Source organism: Rosa chinensis, chromosome 3, assembly GCF_002994745.2.
Source record: "Rosa chinensis cultivar Old Blush chromosome 3, RchiOBHm-V2, whole genome shotgun sequence".
Lineage (NCBI taxonomy): Eukaryota > Viridiplantae > Streptophyta > Magnoliopsida > Rosales > Rosaceae > Rosa > Rosa chinensis.
The window spans coordinates 41,340,194-41,366,860 of NC_037090.1; the positions used below are offsets into that span (position 1 = coordinate 41,340,194).

A 26,667-nucleotide genomic window follows, 5' to 3' on the forward strand; every position below is an offset into this window, starting at 1 on the left:
TGGTGCAGCGACTGCAGGGCAGGGCTGGGCAGCGATCGGGTTCGACTGAATGCTTGCTTGCTGGGTCGTGCGTACTCCGGTGGCGCAGGGCTGGACGCTAGCAGGGAGGAGGCCCGTGTGGAGAGGTTGATTGGGACCTGGAGATTTTTTTTTTTTTTTTTTGTAATATGGTGGCGGCAGGAAAAGAAGAAAATATTTGTTTCTTCTAGGGTTTTTTTTTTTTCGATAGAAAGAAACTAGAAAATTAGGTTTTTTTTCTTCTTCTATTGGCTATTTGCTCTAAGCGTGCTGATAACGTGTAAAACTAAAAATGGATTGGAATTGGTCTACTCATTTCATTTATAACCCCTTTATATAGGGATAGGATTATAACGGAAATATCAATTACATTGATGATACTAAATGCTGATTGAGTTGTGATTTGTGATTGCTTGATTCCCTCTTCGTCTGTTTCTTTGACGAAGGCACATAATGTGCTTTTCCTTTAACAAAATTTGAATACTTGTAATACATTTATTCTAAAAAATAAAGATTAATTAATTGTTTTATTTTTTTATTTTTATAATAATACATGATGATAATAATAATAATCTTCTATTTAATTTAAAAATAATAATAATACAAATAATCTTCTATTTAATTGAAAATAATACATGATAATACCTAATCTTCTATTTAATTTAAAAATAATAATAATACATGATATGTTTGTTTTATGTCTGAATACATAAGGATAGAGACCCCTCACTCTAAACCAAATTCTAGAAGCACAATCTTATTAAAAAAAAAAAAAAAATTCCAGAAGTACAAAACAAAAGCTTGAAGAGATCGCAAACGAAGGCAGAAACAATTCCACATACGGCTGGGATCGAGATAACCTAGAGAAGCAAGAGAGTATTAGCAATGATATATCTCTCTAGACAAACATGCTTGAAAAAGATTTAAGTTAAAAAGGCAGCCAACTTGAGAATTCATTGAAATCATAATTGTACTGCAGAAAAAATAACTGTTCGATCTCTAACTTAATTGTTAGAGCAACTCCAACAGGTTCTTTATAATTATAGAAAGCAAAAGTTAAAGCTTTCCATAATTTTTTATGTCCAACTCGAACAGATTCCTTATTTTACTGCAATCTCTAAAATCTCCATAATTATTTCTTAAAATTTTAGAGATTGCTGTAAATTTAGAGAATTTTTTTCTTCTTTTTCCTCACTATCCCTAAAATGAGGATAGTTATAGGGAATCTGTTTGAGTTAGTCTTAGTGATAGTTTTCTATTATCCTATTGTACACACCAACAGTAACTATCTAAATTTTTGTTAAGTTAACAATCACCTACATACCGTTGCGTCAAGCAATGTCGTCAGGTGGTGGGGGTGTGTTCTTAGGGTGCTGCCCTTTGGGAGGATCATGAGGACTCCTTACACGTATTTTCATTTGCCAGTGCAGCCAGGTGTTTTCTTCTGTAATGAGCCAATAACAAATATACGTAATGACAGCACTGGAATAATACCAAACCATCAAAAATACATATAAAAGAAAAAGACCAATTACGTACTGTTTGTTGAAAATGGTGATACTCTAGCAAATGCTATGTCGGAAGAGAAGAGTAGCACTAGAAATATTAAGAGAATCCAGTAGAGGGCATCACTACCCTTGTTGCAGACCATTATGTATATCAAGCCATATACAAATATAAGTTTTCCGCTTTCCACTAATTAGTTATATATACATATGTATTTCATGACTTCAGGTACATTAGATGTGGAAGATGTGCTTGCCATGTAATTTCACTAGAATGAGGTTGTGATTCACTAGTATTTTCTCTGGACGTTAATTGCATTTGAAATTTGAAAGTCCTACTTGTTAGAGGACCCGTTCAGGGGGGCGGATCTGTGGCCACTTAAATTATAGTTAAGATTATACTCTGATTCTAGACCATTAGATCATATGACAACTAATGGTTCAGATTAAACAAAATATGTTATTTATTTTTTACATAATATATTCAATTATATATCTAATCAAATGACCAGCCATTAACTTATTTCCTATTCTCCTTCAAATTCATTTATTACAGACAACTTAAAAAATGCTCAACAATTACAGGATCTCTTCCCTCAAATTACTTTCTTGTTTCTCTTATTCTCTCTCAATTCATTTGTTGCAGGAAAAATAATTAATTGAGAAAACAAAATTAATTTTTTTTTTTTTGGCATTTTGATTGATATGTAACTCACCTAAGGAGTAGAATCAACAAACGAAATTTTTTTTCTCAACCTCTAAACAAAATTTACTCTATATTACATGAAAAATTCTAAATAGTTTTCCAATTGATACCTTAAAATTAATGAGGTTAGAGAAAAAAGCAACTAAATAGATAATCTTATTTGATTTGGTATTCCAAATTGGTTTTTTTCCTGCAGTAAATGAAGGAGTGAGAAAAAAGGAAAAAGTATAATCATCTACTTTTGTATTTTAGAATATGCATTTATTAAAAAAAAACTGATAAAAATATTATTTAATCTGAACCATTAGTTGTTATATGATCTAATGGTCCCCCCCCCGGGATGTCTGCTTAGTTGCAATCAAATTAATGAGAATGGAAATGGTTAGAGGTTGAACTTCTCAGCAAAGTTGCTATCAAATTAATGAGAATGGAAATTGTTAGAGGTTGAATTTTCTCAGCTCAGTTGCATTCGAAGAAATTTGAACATCTAACCTATTCAGATGTCTAATCATTTACTATCAATGACGCATTTCACATGGTTAGAGGTTGAACTTTCTTTGCTCATTCTTATACATAGGGCAGACGACCCGTGGCTGGTATACCCATCCAATCATGATTCATGCAGGGGTAGTGAGGTATGTTCAAGGAATTTGTGATGACCTGGTTTTCTGTTATTTAAATTTGGTATTTAATAATGGACCAGTTGTACGAATATTTGTTATTGTACTTTATTCGTAGGTTGTATGTGAAGTGGAATAGTTTTTGTACGTATAATTATTCGAATTTCACAGTTTAGGGGGTCGTGTGAAGTTTGACTTTTTATATTTTGAGATTCTCGGAAAACTTCCTTCACGAAAGTTGTAGAGCGCGTCGATACGAGTTCGTGGACATGCGGAACGCGTCAATCGGAGTTCGTATGAGGAAGTTATGGCTATCGGAAGAAGTTTCCATTTTAGTATAAATATGGAAAATCAGAAATTAAATTCATTATTTCCCTTTCCTTTTCCGGAAATAATTCTCTCTCTCTTCTCTCTCGTCCGCTCCTTCAGAAACGAAATTTTCCTTCTGACCCGGACCCGGTATTCTGACCCGGTCGGAACTCGCATCTCCGGCGACCTCTTCCGGTGAAACCAACCCAGAACGATTCGTCTCCTTGCTCCGGTCGTCTCTGTGGTGGTCTCTTACGACGATTCTCCGTCTCGGTGGCAGTTAAAGGTGGCACAGATTGAAGAAATCGGACCCGGCCGGAAATCCTTATTCCGACGTCGGCACGGCTTCGAGTTTTCTTGGTTGAGCTCAGAGCAGCCTCGCCGATCGATCCCTGGTGGTTGTTTGGATCGATTCACGTGAAACTTCGATCAACTCGGATTGGATTACTGTTCACGGCTTGTGAGGTAGTTTTCGATCCCTTAGGCTTGTTTTCTGACTTCGATCCAGTTATGAAAGTTCACAAGCATGCTTAGATGAAGCTTTTTGATGTTGGGAGTTTTGTGAAATATTGAGTTTTGGCCGGCGGCGGTGCGCCACCTCCTGTGGCGGCGTTCCGGTGGTGTTCCGGCCACGTATGGGACTGTTTGTGGTATTATATATGTTCTAGTCGTTGATACGAGCGTTTCGATATATAATATGCAAATTTTGGAGTTCGTATGAAATTGTTATGATTTTTACAGTTTCATACCGATCGATTTATTCGATCCGTGAGGATTCGAGCGTCCGATCGACTTGTGGTTTGGTCACATCGATCGTGGGCGTATTCCGGAGACTTTGGGAGGTCTCGGATGTGGTTTTGCCTCGATTGGCGCCACTTTGGGGGTTTTAGTTCAAAACAGGGGGTTTCGAACTTAAACAAATGTGAATCGTCACTAAGTTGGAACCGTATGTGATTAGGTACTAGACGAAGTACAGTGGACGATTATTTGTGAATTGGCGGCTTTGTGTTTTGTTGAAGACGCAGCAGGAGTTCAAGGTGAGTAATCTCACAAGGTTCTTTATGAACAGAATTACCATTATCGTTTTGGCGTTAATTATTTAACTGCAAACTATAGTTGGTATTAGTAGGCATTCCTGAGCGAATGTCTACGTATATATATATTTACGTGAAATATATATATCCTTGTGGATGATTGTGATGAATAGTAATATGCATGATGATGTTCATATTATTGTTGAATGTGGCTTTTCAGGAAACAATATTGTGGAAAAAGATGTTTTCTATTGTTTGAAAAGTATTGAGCTTGATGTTACATTTTTGAGTCAAGCGTGACTCATTTTAAATGTATTGGTCCTTGTACCAAGAGTCACAGATGGTGAGCAGGGGTTAGGAAAGCCGAAGCTAGATGTTGTAACGTTTTTAGGTCGGTTGCGACTTATTTAACGTTTAGCTTTAAGACCAGATAGGGTCTAAGAAGATTTCATATCACATATGGTGATAGGTTGCAGACGGTGACCTTGACGTTTGATTTCATGACCAGACGGGGTCTGAAAATCATGTGTCACAGATGGTGACAGGGCACAGATGGTGATAGAGCACAGATGGTGACCTAAATGTTGATTTGAGACCAGACGGGGTCTGAAACCACATGTCACAGATAGTGACAGGTCACAGATGGTGACCAAGGCAGGAAATAGGTAATCACGTCCGTAGTCGGACGAGTGGTTACGATTTCAATAGGGCGACAGTCTGTCTGCCATTATAGATTATGGGAGTAACGGTCGAGGTTGCTGGAGACTCATAAGTATGTAGTTAAAGGAGAATTCCTTGAGTATTCTTCTTTTATTGTCTAGATGAGACTTGAATTGCTTCTTGATGGTTAAGTTAGCAAATAGAACATTTTCACAGCGGTGATTTATGTTTCCCTTTAGATGGAAAGGTTTTGGAGTGTTAGAAGGAATCATGGTTGCATGGTTTCCTTTAGCTGATGTGTGTGAGTTGTTGATTGATGTTCATGAGTTACTCATACGAGCTTTCATAAGCTTACCGGGTTTTGTTGTGTGGAAACCCGGTGCACCATTCTTTTGGTGTAGGGGTTAATCCTGCAGGTTAGGAAAATCGTGGCTGAAGCTGAGGTAGCTACAGGCAGCTGAACGGTTAGGAAGCAAATTTTGTTGGCTTTGCCATTGTTAATGACTTCCGCTATGTAGTAAGCTCTGAGGAGCATTTATGCTTTATTTTGTGATGGCAACTTAATTCGTAAATTTGTGTAATATATGACTCTATGGAGCGAGTGCATATTAACTCGGATAGTTTCAGGGCATCATTATGTACTTGTTATAAAGGAAAGATGTTCCAGGTATTTGTATTGATGACTGAACATTCACGCATGTATAATTATGGGATTATATATATCGATTTTCATGTGTGAAAATCAGGGGCGTGACAGAATTTACTTATAATAATACGGGGGTAGTTTTGGAATACAATTAGGAGATGGAGAAACATAAATGGCTGGGCATACCGATCACGTTGCACATATGACCTACCTTTGAATTTCGCATTACATGATATGTCTCTAATGAATTTTCTTATACCATATATAGCATCTTTTTCGTTTCATTTCAAGGATTATCCTCGCAAAAAATCAGCAAATTCATACATCAGTTGGTCATTTGTTCGATCTAAAATTTATAAACAAACACTATACTATATTAATGTTTTCACTATAGTGTTTGTCGGATAAAATTAAAACAATAATTATGCTAACCAAATGGTTGAAGATCTCTGCAATTGAATGATGGCGTCTTTATTTTTTTAACAAATTACATATAAGCTATTGACAAAAGATGACTTAACAAATACATCCTCTAAAGATTGAGTTAAACATATAAGGACTAAATCTTACAAATTAGGACAATGTGCTCTGCACTTGCCACATATCATGAGTTAATTTACTTTTTTACCCTTAACTACTTCTTTTGACTTCTATTCCCTTTATAAGGATTAAATCTTACAAATAAGGACAATGTGCTCTTCACTTGCCACATGTCATGGGTTAATTTACTTTTTTACCGTTAACTACTTCGTTTGACTTCTAATCCCTTTATAAGGATTAAATCTTACAAATAAGGACAATCTGCTCTTTACTTGCCACATGTCATGAGTTAATTTACTTTTTTACCCTTAACTATTACTTTTTTTTTTTCTGAGAATAATTCCTTTATGTTACTTTTTTTTTCTAAAAATAATCCGTTTATGCTACTTTTTTTTTCCTTTGAGAATAATCCGTTTATGTTACTTATTTTTTCCCTTGAGAATAATCCGTTTATATTACTTTTTTTTCCCTTGAGAATAATCCGTTTATGTTACTTTTTTTTCCCTTGAGAATAATCCGTTTATGTTACTTTTTTTTTCCTTGAGAATAATCCGTTTATGTTACTTTTTTTCCCTTGAGAATAATCTCGTTATGTTACTTCACAAAACCGCACTCTCCTACTACTCTCATCTCATCTTCTAATCCTGCTACTGCAGCACTCATACTCGTCTAGTTCTGCTACTCATGTTCTGCTACTGCACTCGTCATCGCGTAATCCTGCTACTGCACCCATCCAATCTGGTACTGCACTTGCTGCACTCATACTCGTCTAGTTCTGCTACTGCACTCGCTGCACTCACACTCGTTCCGTTCTGCTACTGCACTTGTACTCTTGTCCTGCTACTGCACTCGTCATCGCTTAATCCAGCTACTACACTCGGCCAATCCTGCTACTGCACTCGCTGCACTCATACTCGTCCAATTCTACTGCTGCACTTTTTCCTACGTGCCGTAGCTTTTCTTCTCACTGGTTTTGTTCGATTATTTCTTGTTTCATCACCCTTTTGCACCTCCACACAGTAGCCAATTTGAACCATAAACAATGAATATCATATCATTAACATAAACCATAAACTATAAAGTAGCAGATCAATTTGAACAGTAGCTGATCATATTAAAGTAAACCATAAAACCTTAGTGATACTAAATTCATGAATATGCTCCTCATGTATATCAAAGTAAACTACAGAACTTTTGCTACGTCCCGAATCAAAATTTTCATGTTTAGTTGTTATTAAATGAGGAATGACGATTTTCTACACAATTTATTTAAATTTCGATATTTTAGGGGGCCCTAAAAGTTGACTTTTTGACCGGGTCAAAATTTAAAAGTTTTTCTTCATGAAAGTCGTAGAGGATGTTAAACCGAGCGCGTGCATATTTGGTTCGTAAAAATTAGAGTTCGTAGGCAAAAGTTATAAGCAAAATAAGATAATTATTGTTCATGGTAATTAGTATACATATGGAAAGTTACTGTGGGTAGGTCAGAAACCTACCCAGCCACTTCTCTCTCTTCTTCCCCGATCTCTCTCTCTCTCTTCCTCTCTCTCCCCCGCGTCGGCGCTCTCCCGTTTTTCCTTGATTTCTCCGGCATCTGGCTACCAAACGGCGCACCACCACCCCTAAAAGAACCATCTCTTTCTCCTCTACACGTTGGTACCCATGGGTCACGGCGATTTGGCCAGAAAACCATCACTTTTGGCCAAAACCGTCACTGTAGCAGTTGTGTTCTCCGGCGAAATTCTCCATTTTCCGGCCACCTCCGGAAGTGAAACCGGTCCTATTAGGAGCGCCTCGAGTCACTGATCATCTTCCCTCAAAGCTTCTAGCTAAAATTCTCACTGTGGAAGGAGAATTTGAAGGATTTCCAATTCGGTGAGTTTGGAAATTGATGAAACTCGGTTTAGGGTTTAAGGTTTGGGTATTGGATAGTGGCAGTGCCGTAAATTATGATGAAACTCGAGTATTTTAGCCATTTGCCATTAAAATTGGGAATTAGACTTGATTCATTTGGCTTTTGGGCCTGGGCTCATGTCTTTATTTGTATAAATCTTTTTACAAGTGGGTTTTCTGTGTTTAGATCTTTGGTCATGTGCTACTATGTTGTACATACCTCCAACAATATGGAGTATTTACTACATCACCAAGCATAAGTAACACCCTATTTGAGACACCCACAAGCCATGGTGAGGCCCAACCGAGACATGCATCTTGTAGCCCTATGTTCAAGCTACGCTACGGTATCCGGAAGTCACAAATCCGACACCGGGAAGCCACCTTTCCGGCCTTGCCAAGTTGCCCTCACAAATAGGCTTTCTAGACTAGAATAGTGATTTTAGTCATCCCACATCTAAGAAAATGTAAAGGAGAAGCATTCCTTCACCTATAAAAGGAATGCCTCCTCCCACAATTCAACACACTCCATTACACACTTTGTAATGCACTTGGGCCGCAAGGCTCGACACACTAGTATAAGCTTTCAAGTGGACGTAGTTTCCCGCAAAGGCGGGAGATGAACCACTATACATCTTGTGTCACTCTCTCTCTCTCTCACTCTCTTTACTTATCGTTAATTAGATCCCCGCGGATCCAAGCATTAACATTGGCGCCGTCTGTGGGAAGCCGACACACAAAGGCTTCGTCACCTACCACGAGCTTTGACCCATAAGCGTCGAAGTCAACGCTCATTCAACATCAAATTAGGGTCCGGTCAACGCCCGGCGGGGTTGGTCAACGCCCAGCATGGTCGGTCAACGCCCGGCGGGGTCGGTCAACGCCCAGCGGAGCAGGTCAACGCACATCAAGGCTTGGTCAACGCTGACCATATTGGTCAACGCCCAACTCAACTCAAAAAAAAAAAAAAAAAAAAAAAAATTTAAAAGTTGGCGGCAAACTTCTCTGGACACCCAGAGATTTGCTCTGGGCACCCAACCACCTCCGCCAAACTCTTCTTCTCCCCTCCGCTAAGTTCCAAATGCCGCCCAACTTGCAGCTCCGCCAGCTGCAACTCCTCCGCTCCGCCCAACTTGCAGCTCCGCCAGCTGCAACTCCTCCGCTCCACCCAACTTGCAGCTCCGCCAGCTGCAACTCCTCCGCTCCACCCAACTTGCATCTCCGCCGGACTCAAGCTCAGACTCCGTTCCGCTGAACGCCAGCTCGGAACCTCCGCTCCGCCAAACCGCAACTGCAGCTCCACTAGCCATCTCAGCAAGAAGGATTCGCTCCGCTGGCCAACCTCCGCCACACTAGCATTGATCAGATCCTCCGCTGAGCACCAGGTCAGATAGCTACAACACCGCTAGGAGACACCGGCGGCAAAACCTCCGCCAGCCACTTAGCCACCTCCGCCGGCAGGCCTCCGCTAGGCTACACCGCCAAACAAGCTCCGCCGAGCATCACCGCTGGCCACGTCCGCTGGACTCCATCGCTGCACAGCCTCCAAGTCCCCGAGCTGAGCCTCACTGCTAGCTAGAACTCCGCTAGCTCGATTCCGCTGAACTAGCTAGCCATCACCGCTGAACTCGGAGCCTCCACCAAGCTCCAGGTCCGTCGAACTTCATCAGCGGGAAACAAGCTCTGCCGGCCACGTTTCCGCCGAGCTCCGTCAGCGACAACCCAGTCCACCAACGGGCCTTCCGCTAGCTATCCTCAGCGGCGGCGCACCGCTGCATCCCAGTTCAGCCGGCAAAACCTCCGCCAAGATCCTCCGCCGAGCTACAGGCCACCAACCATCACCTCTCGCACAGCTCCGCTCCGCCGAGTTTCCTCCGCTAGCCAGCTCGGCCGGCAAAGCTCCGCTGCACTCCAGCTCCATTGCACGCCAGCTCCGTTGAGCTCCAAGAACCGCCGAGCTCGGAGCCTCCGCTGGGCATGGCTCCGCTGAGTTCCGAGTCCACCAAACTCCCGAGTCTCCACCACCGCTGACCATCATCACCGCTAGCATAGCCCAGCTCCACCTACTCACCTACTCTCAGTCGGCGGCAACGGCGGAAAGCCAGTCAGCGGCACTTTCTTCCGCTGAGCTCCATCAGCTGCAACCCACCTCCGCTGACTAAGCTTTGCCGGAGCAAAATCTCCGCTGGGCAACCTCGTCCGAGCTCCTCCGCTAAGATTTACCGCTTGGGATGGACACCGCTGAGCTTCAACTCCGGACAACCTCCGCTGAGATTCTCCTCCGGGCAACCCCCGCCAAGCCTCACCACTGAGCTTTCCCGCTGTGCTCTGTTCGCTGCACTGAGCTCATCTGCACTTTTGCAGCAGACCCAACTCTCATAAGTCTTTCTTATCCCTTTATTTGACTATTCACGTGCCTATGCCTTCACACAATTTGCAGAAGCATGATTAAGCGATTCAAGGCCACACATTATTCTTGCTTCTTTACACATGCTACCGAGCTACTTTAAACATATTCTTCACATATGACCCACTACCCAACCAAAGCATATGGCCAATATTCATTATCATGCATCAAAAGTACTATATGGCAGTACACTATAGCAAGTCAAGACGTCAGTGTCAATTCAAGATAGACACATGCATGAGTATTTAATAGATTACTTGTTGCCATGCAATGTTTGTAATCATTTTTTATCTCATGCATCTATGCCATGGCAAATTTAATTCATACCATACTTTAATGCTTTGTATGTGCACATGCTATACATATGACGATACCGTGTCCATGCGCATTCATGGTAACTTCTATTGGCTGCTTGCATGTATGATCACAAGTATAGCACAAGCCTATCACTTGTCAAAGCACGTTAGTTCCTTCAAACCGTGACAAATGCATATCCAATTGTGAATGGGTATATGCCTACATGCTCATAGTAATCAAAGGTCTGCAAGATCACATGCTACACCAAGTTCCTTGTCTCAAATATGCTTCTGTCATCCATTAATATATACTAGGCATTAGCACACTTTTTGACTAATACTTGGTCATGCGGCAGTACCTTTGGAATTCTAGCATTCTAGAAATATGCATACCTCAATTGGACCACCTAGCTACGTTAGCTAATCACATGTCCATATATTGCTCACTGCACATTTCCATGTACATGTTTGGTAAGGCATTAGCTCTATTGGCCTTTGACATTTAGTATTGCCATGCCTTTACTTTTCGGCAAACTAAAGTCTGTTTTACAAACAAACTAGACCAATCAATATCGGCTACTATGCCAATCAAAGTATATTAATTTACCATTACTGTAAATTACATTGCACCATTAGCGTCTAGATGACATTGGTATCCGGTAAATACATTTTACAAGCACTTAACATTATTACAAAATTATCTTGTTAAGTAGGCAATCAAACATGATGCAAATTATGGATATTCATTTTACAAATCCGCATACTAATCATCCATTTTTTGCAAGGAAATTCAATTATTTCTATCAAGCATCCAACCGCAACTACAAGTTGACGTACATTATTGGAACACTTTATCCGCCAAAGCAATGAAGCGTCATGCTTGGACAACTCCAACATGATTTGGGTACTTATATCAATGCCAACTCCAACTCACTCCAAATCGGCATAAGATAAGTAACTATATCTTACTTTTTACGCTCTCTCAATTTGAGCTAGTGCCATGCCAATGCCATGCTTTTATAACTCCTAAGCATGCCTACAACAGTTCGTGGATTTGGTAACACTTTCTAGACCTCACATGCTAGATATGCCATGCTTCATATACCGATCTCAAATGATCTCTAAGCATGCCTACAAAAATGCAAAAATGATATTAGCATCCACATTACAAGTACATGCTAGACACATATGCCATGCTCCTATTTAATTGCAACCCAATTAAATAAACATGGGACACAAACAAAATATTATTACTTGCTCTATGTGTTTATCATTTTTCATACAGATACAAACTTTACGAGTCTATGTTCTACGACCAACCGCCAAGCGGTAAGGCAACGCCTCATAATGACAATGACCGCTACGCGGCATTGCAGTCAAGTTTCTCTTTCGAGAAAACAGCTAGGGACTAGTTAACACAGCCCACGGCAGCCATTGATCCGGCAGTTAACCCCGACGCTTGGGTATCTAAGATTGGGCTCGCTACCCAACACCCTCTGCTCCGCGCAGTTCCCCTCATCAAACAATTTTCCGACCATACGGAGGTCTATAGCCAGGAGTGGGGGACTCCCTGGCGGGCCTAGCAGGGGCCCACCCGAAAGGGCAAAAGCGTTCGCTCCAACCAATTCTAGATGGACGACGCACTCGCACTAATTATGCCTGATATACGGCACAAAGCTACGCTTTGGTATCAACCCGCAAGAACACCCTCCTTGACTGGGGACTTCGGGGACTTATACATACAGCCCAGCATAATTAGCAACGGCAACGCTCATGCCTCAGGGCATCACCGTCGAGCTACCCGTTAATGCCTTCCCGGCACCCACGAGCTTCCGCTCATGCCTTCCCGGCAACCCTTGAGCTTCCGCTCACGAGCTTTCCGCTCATGCCTTCTCGGCACCCACGAGCTTTCCTCTCATGCCTTCCCGGCACCCACGAGCTTCCGCTCATGCCTTCCCGGCAACCCTTGAGCTTCCGCTCACGAGCTTTCCGCTCATGCCTTCTCGGCACCCACGAGCTTTCCGCTCATGCCTTCCCGGCACCCACGAGCTTCCGCTCATGCCTTCCCGGCACCCCGAGCTTCCGCTCATGCCTTCCCGGCAACCCTTGAGCTTCCACTCACGAGCTTTCCGCTCATGCCTTCCCGGCACCCACGAGCTTCCGCTCATGCCTTCCCGGCACCCCGAGCTTCCGCTCATGCCTTCCCGGCAGCCCTTGAGCTTCCGCTCACGAGCTTTCCGCTCATGCCTTCCCGGCACCCCGAGCTTCCGCTCATGCCTTCCCGGCACCCACGAGCTTCCGCTCACGAGCTTCGCGCTCCTGCCTTCCCGGCACCCCGAGCTTCCGCTCATGCCTTCCCGGCAACCCTTGAGCTTCCGCTCACGAGCTTTCCGCTCATGCCTTCCCGGCACCCACGAGCTTCCGCTCACGAGCTTCCGCTCATGCCTTCCCGGCAACCCCCGAGCTTCCCGCTCATGCCTTCCCGGCAACCCTGACTTTTCCTCTCATGCCTGCCCGGCAATCCTCGAGCTTTACACTCATGTCTACTCGACACACAACACGTTAATGGAACATTGAATTCTTCTACCATCTGTCGCCCGTGACAAATTGAATTCTTTTCGCGTTCCATTAACACGAGCGACAACCAAACAAACTTAAGCGTTCACGTATTCATCATTCACGAATTACAAACGTTTACCTTCGCAGCGCTCATACAACTTACATTTATCATATGCTCACACGACCATACGCGCTCTCGAGTTTGTACGTCATATTTGATCGTACTCGGCGCCATTCGCATGTATACATCAACATGTATCACGCACCCCATACGTTCATATATGCCAACGCATATCATTGCAACTCACATTTGTTGCCCAATGCAACGAGCATTCTACATATGCCTGTTTTTTGTCTTTGTTGTGCAGGTTCACGAGTCCCTTCTCGCTTACGGAGTTCGGGGACTTGTAGGGGCTCCGTGCCGCCCGGTTACTTATGCTTGATGACTTCGTGGTTATAACTCCCCAATCAAGAAGCTCCTCTTACTCGGGGACTTCGGGGACTTGTACATACCTCCAACAATATGGAGTATTTACTACATCACCAAGCATAAGTAACACCCTATTTGAGACACCCACAAGCCATGGTGAGGCCCAACCGAGACATGCATCTTGTAGCCCTATGTTCAAGCTACGCTACGGTATCCGGAAGTCACAAATCCGACACCGGGAAGCCACCTTTCCGGCCTTGCCAAGTTGCCCTCACAAATAGGCTTTCTAGACTAGAATAGTGATTTTAGTCATCCCACATCTAAGAAAATGTAAAGGAGAAGCATTCCTTCACCTATAAAAGGAATGCCTCCTCCCACAATTCAACACACTCCATTACACACTTTGTAATGCACTTGGGCCGCAAGGCTCGACACACTAGTATAAGCTTTCAAGTGGACGTAGTTTCCCGCAAAGGCGGGAGATGAACCACTATACATCTTGTGTCACTCTCTCTCTCTCTCACTCTCTTTACTTATCGTTAATTAGATCCCCGCGGATCCAAGCATTAACATATGTAATTTTTTACTTTTTTTGCTACAAGATTACGTCCTATTAGGAACAAAAACTCAAAACTCTATATGTCACGCCCCTGATTTTTAACACAAACAAAAATCGATATATAATCCCATAATTATACATGCGTGATCGTTCAGTCATCAATACAAATACCGGGAAACTTTTTCCCTTTAAACCAAGTACATACTGATGCCCTAAACCCACAAGGTTAATATACACTCGCTCCACAGAGTTATATATTACATAAGCTTACGAATTAAATTGTCAACAACAAAATAAAACGTAAATGCTCCTCAGAGCTCACTACAAGCGGAAGTCTTAATAACGGTAAAGTCACAAAATTGGCTTCCTACTGTAAAGCTGCTAGCTCGCTACCTCAGTTTTTAGCCACGATTACCCTGACCTGTAGGATTTACCCCTACACCGTTTGAATGGTGCACCGGGTTGCCACACAACAAACCCGGAAAGCTTTTGAAAGCCCGTATGAGTAACTCAAATAACTCACGCAAAACACCGAATAATCCCACGCGAATCACGAGATAAACTCACACATTTAAATCAAGAAAACAACTCACACAAATCACTGGATAAACCCACACGAATCACGAGATAAACTCACACGTTTCAATTAAGAAACAACTCACACAAATCACGGGATAAACCCACACGAATCACGTGATAAACTCACACGAATCACGTTTAAATCAATAAACAAATCACGTTTCAATCAAGAAACAACTCACACAAATCACGGGATAAATCCACACGAATCACGAGATAAACTCACACGTATCACGTTTAAATCAATAATCAAATCACGTTTCAATCAAGAAACAACTCACACAAATCACGGGATAAACCCACACGAATCACGTTTAAATCAATAAACAAATCACGTTTCAATCAAGAAACAAAGCACGAGATTAAATCACACGAATCACATTTAAATCAATAAACAAATCACGTTTCAATCAAGAAACAAAGCACGAGATAAACTCACACGAAACACGTTTAAATCAATAAACAAATCACGTTTCGATCAAGAAACAAAGCACGACGGACAGACTAGAGCTCTAACTGATCGTATTCACTAACCGGCCAAAGGCGTGAATTCTCGATTTTCCCACCCACGATCACATTTTGTGATCCACGATCCTCAACTCGTAAGTCTTTGGATCCGCGGTATAAATACCAACACATTTAAAGGAGTCGTAGTGGACCCAAAATGTTACACGAATCGAAAATGAAAGATTCACTGTAATTGACCCCTATCAATTACTCCCGGTATAAGACCCATATTTAAATAACCCACCGTGAACTAAAATGTTCCACAAATACACAAATCTCAACGCTTTTCCCAAATCTCAAAGCTTTTCAAAACAAATCGAAATCAATATTTCCACAATAATTTGTTTTCCAAGAACCACAACCCAAAACAATAAAAAGCATCATTTCATGCATATTGTTTTCATAAATCTACAAACCCACCAAAACAAATATATTTAACGTAAATATATATATATATATATATATATACGTAGTCATCCGCTCAGGAATGCCTGCTAATACCAACTATAGTTTGCAGTTACTAAATAACTCTAAAAAATAAAGGTATTTAGTTCATTAATGAACCTTGTGAGATTACTCGCCTCGAAATTCCCGTTGCGTCTTCACACCATTAGACTACACAGAATGTACTCTGTCAAGCACCTAAGAAAAGTACAGCCTTGATTCAATCAATGAAACACAAGGAATAACGTTCGACACCCTAAATCGTACCAAAATTCCCAAAGTGATGCCAATTGAGGAGAAACTACATCTGAGACCACCCAATGTTTCCAGAATACTTCTACGACCGATATGTCCAAACCAAAAGTCAATCGAACACTCGGATCCTCACGGATCGAATAAATCGAGCGGTATGAAACCATAAAAATCATAACAATTTCATACGAACTCCAAAAATTATGTATTATATATCGAAACGCTCGTATCGACGAGTAGAAGATATATAATACCAGAAACAGTCCCTTACATGTCTGGAAAGCCGCCAGAAAGCCGCCACAAGCGGTGGCGCACCGCCGCTGGCCAAAACTCAATATTTCACAAAATTTCCAACATCAAAGCTATTCAGCTAAGCTTGCTTGTGAATTTTCATAACTAGCTCGAAGTTAGAAAACAAGCATAAAGGGTCCAAAACTACCTTACAACCTGTGGATTACTGTTCAATCTGAGTTGAACCAAGTTTCACGTGAATCGATCCAAAAAACCACCACAGATCGATCAAGGAGGCTCCTCTGAACTCACCTAAGGAAACTTGAAGCCCCGCAGTCGTTGGAGATCGGAGAACCGATGGTCCAATTGCACCAAAGTTCGCCGCCTTGCTACACCGTCGCCACTGCGAATCGGTGCTAGAGGACACCACAGAGGAGAGCGCACGGTGGAGACGAACCTATTTGGAGAGTTTCACCGGTAGAGGTCCCCGGAATCTGAAATGGCGGCCAGGTCGGGTTGTTGGGTCCGGGTCGGGTCACGCGCAAAGAAGAGAGAGAACAGTGCTTATGATTTCGGGAAAAGAAAAAGTGAAACAATAAAAATAGTAAGTTTCTGAAAATGGAAACTCCTATTTATAGAACTTTCCCAAACCTTCAAATGCTCATAACTTTCACATACAAACTCCGATTTTCGCATTCCACATGTCTACGAACTTGTATCGACGCACTCTACGACTTTCGTGAAGGAAGTTTTTAGAGAATCTCAATGTATCAAAAGTGAACCTTGAACCCCCTCCCCCCCCCCCCCCCCCCTAAATCCACACTTTTCGAATCAAAACTCGTCCGAAACACTTCCGCTCCATCCACGAGCCACGAAACCATCCAATAACAGTAAATTAGATTCCGTAAAATCCTCGAAAAATGAATACGAATTTTCGGGGCATCACATTCTACCCCCCTTAAAGAAATTTCGTCCCGAAGTTTACACGTACCACGCCAACAAGTACGGATAAATCTTGCTCAATCCAATTCTCATTCCTAGGCAAGAATGCCCTTCATCTCAAAATACAACTTCCCGCGATCCATAATGGATACAGGTACCCCACCTAGTATCACAACATTATCTGCATCACAACTCAAAACTCGTCCTACCTTCTCAGAACACAAAATCATGATAAGGTCTAGCCTTGATCACCCATACATAACTCCTCACATGGCATATCACACAATTGAGCCATAATGAAGAAAGATACATCACACACATACTACCCTCGCCCAAAAGGAAGTCATATGCTAAAGTCTCACTAGAGACATCAAGTAAAGCTCAACACAACGCAACACAAAACAACACCGCGGAACGAAGTACCCTATTACCTCACACAATGCTAGCAAGGTAAGCAAAATTAGATAAAATACCTTCCTCCCTAGCACCTTGCTGAACAACAGCAAACACCCTCTCATTTCCCTGAGGTAGATGCCTCTGCTGGTTCCCTTGTCCCCTACCTTGTGCATGGGTACAATCTCTAGAGTAATGCCCTATCTGGCCACATTTGTAACATGACAAATTCCTCGACTTCGTGCAAAATCTGATTGCATGTCCTATCTCATTGCAATTAAAGCATCTTGAGGGTACCACCTGCCCGACAGGTGCAACTGCTTCCCTAGTTGGCACCTGCTGATGAGTCCTCCGCCTCTTCCAGGACCCACCCTGATTATCTGTTCCTTCACTGCTCTCAGTAATTGCCTTTCCCTTCCTTCGGGAGTCCCTCTCAGCCGACTCCTGCTCCTGGAAAGTCAGGTTCTCCTGCTCAATGGTCATAGCCTTAGCAAAAATGAGCTCCACCGTCTTCAGTTCCAGAACAGCGACATCTCGTCGGATCGAAGCATTCAGTCCCCACTGAAACTTCATAGCTAAGCTCTCACCATCCATCTGCCTCACAAAGCGATACAACCTTGAGAACTCAGCCTCATACTCCCTCACACTCTTAGTCCCTTGGACTAACGAGATGAATTCCCTTTCCAACTGATCCCTCACTGAAGGCGGAAAGTACTTCTTCCTGAACAGTTCCACAAAACCATCCCAGGTCATGGTGGACACATCCATAACTCTCTGTGTGCCGCTCCACCATACCCGTGCATCGCCTTGGAGCATAAACGCCGCAATCTTTCTCTTCTCAACGTCGTCGCAAACGACCATCTCGAAGTAGGTCTTCATGTTCTCGATCCATTGATATGCCAACATGTGATCCGTACCTCCCTAGAATGGGACTCCTCCCAGCCTAGAAATCTCCTTTGCCAACATTGACAAACGAGTGGGATCAGCAGCATTCACAACCTCCACAACAGGTGGAACATGCAGCTTAATATTTGATGCCTCGACATCATTCCCAAATGTCTCCTCAATAGGAGGAGGAATCCTACCTCTACCTCGGGCTTTACCCCTGCCTCTGGGTCTACCTCGACCCCTCGCTCTGCTTCCTTGAAAATCCGTCACCTAAAGAGCACAACAACACGTGGTTAATACCTGTATAACTCTCAACACAAGCACAAGTCAATGCTATCATTAAATCAACCACAACACGACATCAGAGGATACAATTTCCACCCCCTACGTCAATCCCGAGTTAAATCTAAAGGTCCTCATTCCTCAAAAGACTATAACTCAAAGAACCTACACTTAAGTTCACAACTTCACTCACAGAGCAAACCAATACTCTGATGATGCTACATTCTAACCCACAACTAATACTCCTACATACCCAATGATTATATCAATACTGAAGAGCATCAGATGGGGATGCGCTGCAGACGGGCCATCACTCGGATAGTACTGATTATCACCAAATATGTACCTTACACTCTGATACCAAACTATCACGCCCTTGATTTTTAACACAAATAAAAATCGATATATTATCCCATAATTATACATGCGTCATCGTTCAGTCATCAATACAAATACCAGGAAACTTTTTCCCTTTAAACCAAGTACATACTGATGCCCTGAACCCACAAGGTTAATATACACTTGCTCCACAGAGTCATATATTACACAAGCTTAAGAATTAAATTGTCAACAATAAAATAAAACGTAAATGCTCCTCAGAGCTCACTACAAGCGGAAGTCTTAATAACGGTAAAATCACAAAATTGTCTTTCTACCGTAAAGCTGCTAGCTCGCTACCTCAGTTTTTAGCCACGATTACCCTGACCTGCAGGATTAACCCATACACCATTTGAATGGTGCACCGGGTTGCCACACAATAAACCTAGTAAGCTTTTGCAAGCCCGTATGAGTAACTCAAATAACTCACGTAAAACACCGAATAATCCCACACGAATCACGAGATAAACTCACACGTTTAAATCAAGAAAACAACTTACACAAATTACGGGATAAACCCACACGTTTCAATCAAGAAACAACTCACACATATCACGGGATAAACCCACACGAATCACGTTTAAATCAATAAACAAATCACGTTTCAATCAAGAAACAAAGCACGAGATAAACTCACACGAATCACGTTCAAATCAATAAACAAATCACTTTTCAATCAAGAAACAAAGCACGGCGGACAGACTAGAGCTCTAACTGATCGTATTCACTAACCCGGCCAAAGGCGTGAATTCCTGATTTTCCCACCCACGATCACATTTCATGATCCACGATCCTCAACTCGTAAGTCTTTGGATCCACGGTATAAATACCAAAATATTTGAAGGAGTCGCAATGGACCCAAAATGTTACACGAATCTAAAGTGAAAGATTCCCCGTAATTGACCCCTATCAATTACTCCTGGTATAAGACCCATATTTAAATAACCCACCGCGAACTAAAATGTTCCACAAATACACAAATCTCAACGCTTTTCAAAACAAATCGAAATCAACATTTCCACAATCATTTGTTTTCCAAAAGCCACAACCCAAAACCATAAAAAGCATCATTTCATGCATATTGTTTTCATAAATCCACAAACCCATCAAAACATATATATTTAACATAAATATATATATATACGTAGTCATCCGCTCAAGAATGCCTACTAATACCAACTATAGTTTGCAGTTATTAAATAACTCTAAAAAATAAAGGTATTTCATTCATTAATGAACCTTGTGAGATTACTCACCTTGAAATTCCCGCTGCGTCTTCACACCACTAGACTACTTACAGAATATACTTTGTCAAGCACCTAAGAAAAGTATAGCCTTGATTCTGTCAATGAAACACAAGGAATAACGTTTGACACCCTAAATCGAACCAAAATTCCCAAATTGACGCCAATTGAGGCGAAACCACATCTGAGACCACCCAATGTCTCTAGAATACTTCTACGACCGATATGTCCTAACCAAAAGTCGATCGAACTCTCGGATCCTCACGGATCAAATAAATCGACCGGTATGAAACCGTAAAAATCATAACAATTTCATACAAACTCCAAAAATTGTGTATTATATATTGAGACGCTCGTATCGACGAGTAGAAGATATATAATACCAGAAACAGTCCCTTACATGGCCGGAATGCCACAATAGGCGGTGGCGCACCACCGCCGGCCAAAACACAATATTTCACAAAACTTCCAACATCAAAGCTATTCATCTAAGCATGCTTGTGAATTTTCATAACTAGCTCGAAATCAGAAAACAAGCATAAAGGGTCGAAAACTACCTCACAACCCGTAGATTACTGTTCAATCCGAGTTGAACCAAGTTTCACGTGAATCGATACAAACAGCCACCACAGATTGATCAAGGAGGCTCCTCTGAACTCACCCAAGGAAAGTTGAAGCCCCGCCGTCGTCGAAGATCGGAGAACTGATCGAGTCTGACTGCACCAAAGTTCGCCGCCTTGCTGGACCGTCGCCGCTGCGAATTGGTGCTAGAGGACACCACAGAGAGGAGCGCACGGTGGAGACGAACCTATCTGGAGAGTTTCACCGGTAGAGGTCACCGGAATCGGAAATGGCGGCCGGGTTGGGTTGTCGGGTCCGGGTCTGGTCACCCGCAAAGAAGAGAGAGAACAGAGCTTCTGATTTCGGGAAAGAAAAAGTGAAACAATGAAAATAGTATGTTTCCGAAAATGGAAACTCCTATTTATAGAACTTTCTCAAAACTTCAAATGCTCATAACTTTCACATACGAACTCCGATTTTCGCGTTCTACATGTCCATGAACACGTATCGACGCACTCTACGACTTTCGTGAAGGAAGTCTTTAGAAAATCTCAATGTATCAAAAGTGAACCTTGAACCCCCCCTAAATCCACACTTTCGAATCAAAACTCGTCCGAAACACTTCCGCTCCGTCCACGAGTCACGAAACCGTCCAATAACCCTAAATTAAATTCCGGAAAATCCTTGAAAAATAAATACGAATTTCCGGGGCATCACACTATATACAAAGATAGATAGTTCAGGCATTAAGAAACGTCTCAAAATTTAGATTAAATTGAATGAAAATTCTTCTATGCACCGATGGTGCAAATGACCAAACACTTATAAGATGATCTCAACCCTTAACATCTATAATTAATATTTTTTTAAGGGTGATGCTATTCACACACCTTTTTTTCTCTATTCAGACACCCCTTCTAATTTTCTGTTACTTTAATTTAAGCTTTTTTATAAATTACCTTAACTACCCTTCCTTGTAAATCTTTTTTTTTTTCTTTTTCTATTTGGCAATTCAATCATGAATCAGTTCGGCTTAAATCAATTAAACATTCAACTATCTATTCATGTTGGTGTAAGTATACATCGGTGCAGTTATATTGACAGAACAAAAAGTCTTATTATCCAAGTGGTGATGATACCGATTGATCTATCGCATTAATTAGAAGCAACTGCCATGGACTTTCATCATCTCTCCAAGTGTTGGAATTTAGTTAGAATATTTCAAAATACTAGCTATATTTGAAACCTCCATTGGACATTTAATTGCAAATGACAATAGTCATTAACTCTCTTTGATTGTGATTGACACAAAGATTTCATCAGTTTACTCATATATCATTCATTTGTTCAAAGTCTGCAATTATGGTGGTTCCTTATTTGCTTTCTTCCGTTTTGATTTACTCATCAATATCAAGATATATATTGTCTTTCTGTTACATAAGTTACAGAGTTTAAATGTCATTCCTATTTTGACGTTTTGATTCTTCCTAATCAATGTCATAATATTCCTTTCGGTTACATAAGTTACATAGCTTAATTGCTATTGTTAAATTATCATTGCATTGATCATTCCTGCCACATATATAATCCCTAGCTTTCCAGATAAAAATACACAACAGAAATTCAACCTCCTTTGTTTCCTTTCCGAGCTCAAAGTATTCATGTGTTTCCTTTAATTTATCTATTCTATCAAAAGAAAGTTTCAAGCATTCGATACAATTCGAGTATTGTGAATGTACACCTACAAGGGTCGATGTTGTTGTACCCTGGAGAGTAGGGCGCCACAAACCTGCTACAACGAGATATTGTCTCTGAGGGGCGAAATCTACTCTTAAGGGCAAGTGTTTACACGCCTCAACCTTAAACTCTTTTTGAAGTAATCATTTGGTAGCGGCTCGCAAATCTAAAAGATAAGTGTTGATCTTCTATTTCAGCTTATTATTGCATTCATGTGATTATATTTATTTACTAATAAAATATTATATTTGTGGAATTTTGTAGGAAATGAAATTTGGTGACGGAAGTAGCATCCATCGACCAAATTTTCCAACACCAAGTTGAATGAATCATGTAAGAATTCTTTAGTCAAACTAAAGCCATCAAACTTGACTCCGGCCATTAAACTAAAGCCACAAGATTTCCTCAACCCGTTTCACGGTTCGAGAAATGTGCAAAGAAATGAGCCACAAGATTTCCTGCTCTCTCTAATGTAATCTTATTTGATAATTATTTGAACGCTAGGTTTCGTAGAGGTTCATCCGGCTAATTTGTTTTTTCTTTAATTTTCTTGAAAAAAAAAAAAAAGCCTTTTCTCCTTCTAGTACCATTACTATCACGAAAAAGCTAGTTCCATTCCTGTGTTGCAGCTTTACAAGTTAATTTTCAATTCAATAATTTCATTCAAAATCACGACTCGGATCCTCTGCCTGAAGTGAAGTACTATAGCACATGCAAAAAACAGAAATCACTACCGAAAACTATGATAGCATGATGTAGTTTGCTCTGGCTTGCCACATGTTTTAGGCTCTGCTGGTTTCATCAATGAAGGTTTCCTTTGCCTCTGCTAGTTCTAGTAAAGCAAAGGCTCTTCTCATATGGAAAGCACGTCATGGACTACTACACAAGATTACATCAATGACGTTTTTCAAACATCATAAAAACCATTTAATGGCGTTTTTAAACGCTAGAGACGCCGTAATAACCGACGCCATTTTTTCCTAGGCACATTAATGACGTTTTGAAAACGCCATTAAAGAAATTCAATGACGTTTTGAAAACGCCATCAAAGATATTCAATGACGTTTGAAAACGCCATTGAAATATTTTAACGACATTTCCAAAACGCCATTAAAAATATTTCCATGATGTTTTTTAAACGCTATGAAATTTTTTCCGACTTAAAAAAAAAAATTAGATAAATTGATTTTTGATTAAATGCAGAAAATCAATTATAGTATTGGCTAGAATATTACACCTCACTATGATAATGTAACTCTGAATAAATAAAATCAGAAATATCCAATCCACAATACTTCCGTCATTGTAAATTTTATTAATAAATTCTTAAACAAGTAAGCTGGGCGGGGGGGGGGGGGAAGAGATAACACAGGTTGCTTTAGACTAGCTAAACCAGAGTATATGGAAGTGATGGAGAATAGCAACTGCTCTTGGCATTTATAGCATGTTGTATTCACTAGTTTTCCCTAATGCAGACAAAGAAATTTTCTCTCCCAGTGAGCTTGTTTCCCCCTGCATCCAAAATATATGGTCAAGGCAAGAAAGGCAACAAAGAAAACACATTATTCACAACATATCTGGGCTTCTTTCCAAAGTTCGGTGATGGACTATTTCCTGAATCTTAATCAATGTAAACGAAAGAAAACTAAAACTTTGTTTATTTGTGAAACGTAAATAATTTCTCAAAAGGACAACTACACTTGAAATATGTGCATGTACTTCTACCTGCAGAATGACATCAATTAATCGAATTACTACAAAAATTTTACTTATGAGAACCACTGCATTCTAAATGAGCAACATACAAAATTGAAAAGAAAAATACTAGAGGGTAAGACATAATTGGAATACTAGTGGAGATACATGACAAGACAAAATACATTATGTTGAAGTTGTCATATAGAAAATTACAACTGACACAATCTATACCATCAAAGTAGAAGATCACAATGACAATATGACAATGATGACAATTACTAATCTCTATACCCTTATTTCTGTGCATTGCAAAAACCATAGAACTGCAACTTCAAGTACATTGGATTAAGAAAGAAACACATAGGGAGGTTCATGAAAGCCATACCTGAAGCAACAAATCGATATCCCCAGGCAAAGTGGGTTCTTGGCCAGGAAAGTAAGGATATTTACCAGCAGCTTAAAAACCCAAAAATCCATATTAATCATGCTGAAAAACATGAAAATAGAGAAATAAGCACATATACAAAGAGCTAATCTAAAGAATAACAAATAACATCTTTAGACAAAGAGCTTTATCAAACAAGATTGACATGATATTTCAAGAAGTAAAAATGTGGTAGCGAAGTTGCTTTCTGCTACATTGACAATGGGTTGCCTGGCAAACTTACAAATAAATAACAGGAGTAGATCTCGGCCGGCTTAGAGTTCTGAGTTTCAAAACATATGTATAAGCATTAGAAGAAGCATGAATAATTAGAATAATACAATACAGGAACAAACACTTGGTCCACCTCTCCACCAATTACATTACACTCGTGATATTAGACTTACATATCGATGTGAATAGCATTCTTCTAGACCCATGGTTGTTTTCTCTACAAACCTGCTTAAGTGTTAACAAGAAATCCAGATAATAATGTTAATATTCAGTCTATTTCAACATACTAAAATTCAAGGATTGACACAATTGTGAAAGCCTTTCAAACACATTGTTTCGTAACAAGGTTGCTGCAAATTTGAGAAAATTTCAGAAGATTGATAGCAAGAAAGAAAAATTCACCAACAACTACTCTTTCAGTGATTTCATGCAAAACTCTCCAGATTTGAAGTAGACATGTAAAACTACTATTTTGCAAAATTTCAGGTCATTCACAGTTCAAATGAGTGGTCAAACAAGAATCCAAAGTAGCAGAAAATACTGATTTCTGCAGAAATTCTGAAACAGTGCAGTAATTTCAAAATGGCATAAGTATTTCATTTTAACTCCATTTTTCATGAAACCAAGCTCGATATGATCATTGAAGAGTCTATTCTAAGATATAAAAAACCAAAAGTAAAACAAGAAGTATAGGGTTTTTGAAAATCATGGAATAGCCCACTAGTTCAGCTTGGGTGCTGTCTTTGAGGCATAACTTCAACCACATGGTGTGCAGTAATTGAACTTGATCCTTCCCAGTCCTAATCATCCTAATGGAGTCACTGGACAAAATTACCTTAAAATATGGTATACTCAAAACCAAAAATACTCAAAATCAAAACCTCTACAACGTGAAAATTGCCAGAACCTGGAACCCATCGAAATCCTTAATAGAATCACACACTACTACAATAAGTTAATCAGACGACAGAGATTTGGATCACTACCACAAAGCGGGCATCCTTGGTTACGGTTCTAATATCTTCATTCCCAGTCTTCACTCTCATAATTGAAGACTGTTGAAACTCTGAAAAAATGTTAACAACTTACACATGTCTTTCTAGAAAATAGAAATGCACATACAACTTACACATGTACTGTAATTTCCATCCATGTACAAATATATAAGCCCTTCTGGAAGTTAAACTTAGAATATCAACAAATTTGCATGGGACAGTTTCAAGATGCAAATTACCTTAACATAAAACTACATTACCTTTGCTTGCATATATTTATCTCTATCTGCTTGCAAATTGCTTCCTTATTTATTCAGCTGCAAGTCATGAAGGGCAAGGACACAATCTTGTAAGTCAGATGGTTTATAACCAGCAAGTCCTTGCAAGTCCCAAGCTTTGCAACATATCTAGAGGGATCAATAATCTTCAAAATATTTCTAACAGTCTCAATCAGTATTAACTATTAAGTTGCAAGATTTCAACTTTAGATAAAATTCACAAGCTCACAATTACTAAGTCTGCTACATTGTTTCTTACTCAGGCACGAACCTCAGGCAGGATTGTGAACCTTGTAAGAAAAACCGCTAATGCAGCAATAACTGATGGTAGGAATCGAACACAGCAGTAGTCAAGCAAACTCAGTTCCACAAGATAACCACCCGCGCGCTATATGTCAAACACCTCCTGCACATTCTT

General features: G+C 40.6%; 2 long non-coding RNA genes across 2 annotated transcripts; both read right to left on the minus strand.

The window, feature by feature from the left end:
• Window positions 1-716: 716 nt before the first annotated feature.
• On the minus strand, window positions 717-1,683 carry LOC112191731. Its single transcript, XR_002933087.2, has 3 exons — window positions 1,558-1,683; window positions 1,343-1,462; window positions 717-878 (listed from the first exon to the last, which is right to left on the minus strand). It is a non-coding gene; the product is annotated as an uncharacterized LOC112191731 (long non-coding RNA).
• Window positions 1,684-23,954: 22,271 nt separating this feature from the next.
• On the minus strand, window positions 23,955-26,113 carry LOC121052062. The gene is made up of 5 exons (XR_005807889.1): window positions 25,963-26,113; window positions 25,150-25,204; window positions 24,987-25,025; window positions 24,704-24,805; window positions 23,955-24,132 (listed from the first exon to the last, which is right to left on the minus strand). It is a non-coding gene; the product is annotated as an uncharacterized LOC121052062 (long non-coding RNA).
• Window positions 26,114-26,667: the final 554 nt, after the last annotated feature.